The sequence below is a fragment of the Tetrao urogallus genome (genome assembly GCF_951394365.1).
Source record: "Tetrao urogallus genome assembly, chromosome: 1".
NCBI lineage: Eukaryota > Metazoa > Chordata > Aves > Galliformes > Phasianidae > Tetrao > Tetrao urogallus.
This window is the reverse complement of record NC_136813.1, coordinates 134,256,256-134,262,605: the sequence shown is the minus strand read 5'-3', so window position 1 is coordinate 134,262,605 and position 6,350 is coordinate 134,256,256.

Below are 6,350 nucleotides of genomic sequence, written 5' to 3'. Positions count from 1 at the left end.
TTTGCCATTTACTAAGGTCTGGCTTCACAGACCATATAGTGAAAGCCAGAAAGCACAGAAAATTTTTTAGATGTAGAAAGAGGACAAAATGAAATTAGAGTTTTTCTTTCAGTGGTGGCAGCTGTTAAGAGTGATTTACTAGATGTGACATAAGAGTAATTTGATTTTGAGGATGGTGCTATCCTTCCGTGTGCTGAAAAACTACAAATGCCACAGCCTTCCCAAGGTTCTGCCTATTTTGAGGAGGCTTTGGCAGTGACTCTGCAGCCACCAATTTTTTTTTACTCAGAGGGCAGTGAGGTGGTTGCACAGCTGCCCAGAGAAGCAGTGGTGCCCCATCCCTCGAGGCACTGAGGGCAAGGTTAGATGGGGCCCTGGGCAGCCTGATCTGCTGGGTGGCAGCCCTGCTCAAAGCAGGAGGGTTGGAGGCCGGTGGACTTTGAGGTCCATTCCAAACCAAAACATTCTAGGATTCTATAATTTAGGAGGCTGGAGGTTTGAGCCTGTTCCTCGTGGGCATGATGCCCTCCTGGCTACAGAGCCCTGCAGGGCAAAGGCTGAGGGCAGTTGTTCGCACCAAATCCTGGTACTGAAGTTGGGATTGCTGAAGACCCTTGCACCACAGAGGACACCTTCTCCCACTAGTTTGCCGCAGGCTCTCAGCAGCCCTTCCAGCCTCAGCGTAATGCAGGAAATTTTGGCCATCCATTCACACTGTCACCAAGAGAGCAGGAAAAGGCACTGGCAGCAAATGACACTCTTCACCCGGGGAGGGAAAAAAAAAAAAAACAACAGGCAAAGCAGCACTTTGACCCTCTCCCTCCCTCCCTGCCCTGCCCTGCACGGCCCCCTATAAAGCACTCGGGGAGGCAAAGAGGAGTGAGGAGCCCTCACAGGAGTTTGACAGCAGCTGCTTAGAAGGATCGGAGGAACCATCAGTAGAACAGTCAGAGTTAGAAAATGATTAAACGAGCAGAACGCGAGGTGACCTCTCATCCACATGAGACACAGGTGGGCATGGGGGGCAGGAACGGGTTTACCTGGAGGATGGCACCGTCGGAGCACTAGCAGGCAGGAGAGGTGAAGGCAGGACTGAAAGGTGCTGGCGATTTAAAGTGTGGAAAGAAAAAATTCAGCCGTGGTGTAATCCTAGACTTCGCCCAACCCACATTCCTTCCCCCACCCCCCAGGGCCGGACAAAAACCTACACATGACTGATTTCATGGCCAGTGCAAAGGGGCTCTTTCCCCCTGCCTGCCTGTGAGAAGCTCTTGCTGGTGCCGTTAGTCTCTTGCAGCACTCCTGGCCAAGGACTTCTTGGCTCCAGTGCAGCTGCACTTGGTGGTGCCGCTGCCTATCACTGGCTGTGGAATTGCAGGAAAAAGCATGACCCAAAATGACAAGCCTAGCCGAGGTAAGAGCTGAATCTTGGCTGAATGGGAATTTCATACCATGGGGTCTGCAGGGAATGTGGACATGGGGCAGCTCCCATGCCACACGTCACCACATGAGCTGCAATCAAGCATAACTATGAAAACCAGCCCTGGATCTGCACAGGGCTGCAACACCAGCAGTCAAGGCACTGGAAGGAGGTCCTCATCCTGCTGCAGGTCATTATCTGAAGGCATCAGGTCCGTGCTTGGAGGCCACAAATAAGGTACACAGAACTGGATATTATTATTCACAGTAGGCATGTTACAGCTGTGATGGTGCACGGATGTAAATGAGGCAAGGCTTTAAAAAATACTTACTGCATCTGCTGGTGAATTTCTGGGGCAAGAGAAAAAATCATGATTTTAGGTATAGAGCTAGGCCTGCAAAGCAGTGGCAAAGTTTAAACTGTAGGCAGGCAGGCAGATCATAGAATTACTAAAGAAAGAAGAGAAAGAAAACACTGGAGCAACACCATGTTAATCAATCAACAGTGTGCATCCACACTGTCGACTTCCAACAAGAGAAACAGGGAAAGAGAATAATAGAATCATAGAATAGTTTGAGTTGGAAGGGACTCTTAAAATGCCATCTGGTCCAACCCCCTGCAGTGAACAGGGGCACCCACAGGTAGATCAGGTTGCTCAGAGCCCCGTCCAGCCTGACCTTGCGTGTCTCCAGGGATGGGGCATCCACCACCTCTCTGGGCAGCCTGATCCACTGCCTCACCACCTTAACGGATTCCTTTATAGGAATCTGGAGCAGGAATGGATTCACTCAAAAGGTGATCATGCACACTACAACCCTTTGTCACGAGAAGAGAGGTCTAGGAAATATGAGAGTGGCATCGTCCTCTGCACCTTACAGTGCAGTAAGTAATGGCACTGGCTGAAATACTCCGATGTAAAAAAAAAGGAAAGAGTTTCTTCGCACATGCTGCCTAATTTATTACGTGTGATATCCGTGGCCATTGCCATGGAGTATTGTTCAGAGGGTGAACCAGGTCAATTCACACCGGATTCTGCTGCTGCTGCAGGGCTTTAACAGATGCCCAAATAAAAGAGCCATCTCTTCAAGCTGGAGATGGCTGGAAACCAGGGAAAATGTTGCAGTGGGGAATTCTGCTGGAGCGTGAGGATGGGAAAATGTTCTTGGAGACAAACCTTCTGACAGTCAATGACATAGTAAAATACTGAAGGTAAGGCAACAGTGATAAAAATAAAGAAAGCAAAGCCAAAGAGTTCCTTGCCTTGTGCAATGGATCCTTGCAGGCAGAGAGGAGATTGAACAAGGAAGTGTTTATATAGATTCTCAAAACTGTGGTGTGCATCAGCATCACTGCAGAAATGTCCCTGGATAACAATGATAACTACAGTGCACCAGTAACAATATTCTTATCAACCATTTAAACAGAAGACAAACTAATGGGCAGGAACTAATGGAGTACGATAGGAAACAGTGTAATCAATAACAAACTATTCAGCTTCTGCCTGGATAGATAAGACTGTGCTGAACACAACAATAAGTTTAAAATGAAAACAAATCTTCAGTGTAAACATAAGCAACAAGGAGAAATATTAAATCTACAAATACAAAAGAAAGCTGTAAAATCCTGAGCAAAGCGTGTTTAAAATAGAACATCTCTTTCAGTGCCTTCTGGGGAGAAAAAGGGAAAAGTCAGCATGGTTTTGAGAGATACTCCTTGAGAGATTGGAGAGCTTAAAAAAAATAATTTGATCTTTTTACTGAAGATGAGAAGAGGGCCAACATATATCACAAAGAATCAGTGAAGAAAAAGATGAGCTGAATACACATTTTTAAAATTGCAGAAGGAAAGGAAAACTGGGAGGGGCATTAATCAGCCCATCAGAGGCAATGAAAATCCAAAGGGAAAAAATGCACATGATGAAATCAGCCTGGATGCCTAAGATTATGCATCCATATGGATATCTAAGCCAAAATGGAAGAACAAGGACGAGCAGAAGCAAACACTTGGGAAATAGATCTGCTAGAAACAAATAAGAGATATGGAATAAAGTGAACCTTGGGGATAAATATATGAACCAGCCAAGATGAGGTGAGTGCATTTCTGCTGGTCATATGCCGCTGGGTTGTTTCACTGCCCATGCTTCAGCAATGCCTCCCCTGGGTGCTGAGGAACTTTGGGGTAAGGGCACATCAGTCTTCTCCTCCATGCTTTTTCTGGAGGCTGATGACAGGGCAAAAGGGAGATGGCTGCTGCTCCTAACCCATCCAGGGACTTGTAGGAGAGCAGCCAGGGCCTGGCCACTGCGCAGCTCCAGTGTCCCAAGAGCAGAGAGCATTGCTGGATCCATGCTGGATTGTGGCTCCATATGTGAGCTGAGCACACAAAGCTTTTCCACCTCCCACCTCAGTCCCCCACCGTGTGTGACAGTGTCTGCCCGCCCCAGCACTGTGTAATCTTGCAAGCCACCTCCCTGCTTCCAGGAACACAATTTGCCGTTAGGCTATCTGGGAACCAAAGGCCAGAGCAAATGCAATGCCTTTTCTCCATCTGATAAGCACCAGGCTAGCAGCCTTTTCAAACTGAAAACATTATTAAGCTTAAGTGGAAACGACAGTACAGAAAGCACAATTCTCGCAAATATGAGCAGGAAGGGGATATATAGGGGCTGATAGTGCACAGAAAGAACCCAAAATAAGCACAAAGGATCGATCCCTTGCTTGAGCCACCAGGTTCAAAGAAAGGCACTTTTATTTTGAAATAGCAGTGGCAGAAACCAAAAGTCATGGCAAGAGCCTGCAGGTTCCACAGCGAAAGAAAACACTACCATGGTCATTTGGGCAGGTTCCCACAAGCGAAGTTGCCCCAGAGGATATGGGTTGCCAGACAACTGCCCAAACAGACGTGGCCCAAAGCAAGAAAATCTGCATCCACGCTGGACAGCTGTGGGGTGGCAGAGGCTTCACGTTGGAAGTGTTAGATAGGCTGGCCTGAGAACAGCCTGCTGTGCTTGTGGAAGATAAAGGGACAGCTGGGGAACTGCCCCACAGCCTGCAGCATACAGGAAATAGTAGGGATGCTCAGCACATGAACTGACAAAGCTTGCCATTCCCTCTCCCTGTTTGCAGGGTTTTTTTCTGCTCAGATTTCAGAACTGTCTCAATTTCTGGACAAAAATGTTGGATGTTAGGAAAAATTTCTTCTGAGAAAGTGGTGATGCTTTGAAAGAGACTGCCCAGGGAGGTGGTGGAATCACAACCACTGGAGGTGTTCAAGAAACATGTCATATGGCACTGAGGGATGTGGTCAGCACGAGCTGACAGTTGGATGATCTTGATGGCCTTTCCAACCTTAAAAATTCTATGAGAAATTAAACCAGTTAAAGGTTTTCTGCAAGACAACACAATTAGGCAAGCTACATATACGCCTGTAACATACTATGCAACATAAGCAATAGATTAATGGCAAACAAAGACTCCTAAGGCTGGAGATTTCATTCATTTTGGCATCTCCCACTTCCTCTCTCCAGCAGTTGTTACAAGCTCTCAGTGCTCCTGCTGCACCTTGCCAGAGGCTGGGCAGCCTGAGCAGAGAAACTGCAGGAGCAGAGCCTCAGGGAGGAGGCAGGAGCCATGACCCTTCTGAAGCCCAGCCATCTACTTCCTGGTGTGAAAATGGGTAGCTTGCATGTAAAAGATAAATCCACCCTTTGGCTGTTGGCTGCTAAAGAGCTAATTAGAGCATGTTTTCGTATCAAAACCATATGCCAAAGGATATCACACTTTCAGACAAATGATAGCACTACTGTTCAAGTGGCCCAGAAGTGAGACAGAAAAGTCCAGCAGATTTATGTACAGTATAGAGTGTAGAGAAGGACCTGGGTATTGCTCTGGGGATCATGGGCTTCTGTTCTCTGTGCACCTGACTGATCTGTGGTGAAGGTTATAAAGCTGACACAAACTGCAGTGAGAATGCAGTCATAGCTATTGAGAGGGCTGAGATTATATGAACCCCCTGCTATCTGTCTGCATGGAAGAGAGATGCTCTGGGGGTAAAAGGGACAGCTTCACTCAGAGGTGAGATAGGGTTGCACCTGCTTGAACAATTCCTTTGAAGAACACCTGTAATCTGCTTTCAAATAGTCAAGGTTAGGGCAATACTCAGAGAGCATCTGGTTCATAATTATTTATATAAAAAAAGTAAAAGGGTTTTCTTCAATTCAAGAGGTCTGGTAACTAGGAGCCCTAGAGGGGTTAGAGATGAGACCTTCCCCACTGGTAAGGGAGAAGATGTGGGGAGTTGCATAAAGGGCCTCAAAGAGAATGCAGCCCTATTTCCTCACCTGACTTTGAATTTCCCATGGTGTAATGGGAAGGCCTAAGGGAAGAAGCTGCTGACTGCAACAGGAATCTGACCAGCCAACTTCCTAAAACTGCCTTTTACTCAGCAAGAAAAAAAAAGTCTCAATTTCAAGTTGGGAATTTTTCTATTACTGTGTAGACTCTTCCATTATTTGCTATTTACTTACTTTTGTGCATTCTGTCATTTTTTAACAGCATCTAATCTTGAAATGTTGAGGTCTATACAGACCAAGCCATGTTCTTACCAGGACCCTGAGGAAATCAGATCTCCTGCCTTCAACTCCTTGTGTCTGCATGGACATCCAGAAGCTGCAGTTGATTGCACATTTACTTTCCAGTCCACCCTCAAGCTTCTAACACATAGCATGCAACAATTCTGGAGATATTAAGGTCCCACACACTCAGAAAGAGGCCGGAGTGCCTCCAGACAGTTCCACTTCTTTACCAGAGACTCTCAGGCACTGGTGTGCATCAATTTTCTCTCACAATAATGCTTCTGGGCAAAGATAAGGCACTTATCTCCCACCTCTCATCTGTATAAGAGACTATCAGAAAATCTGGCAAGGAGATAA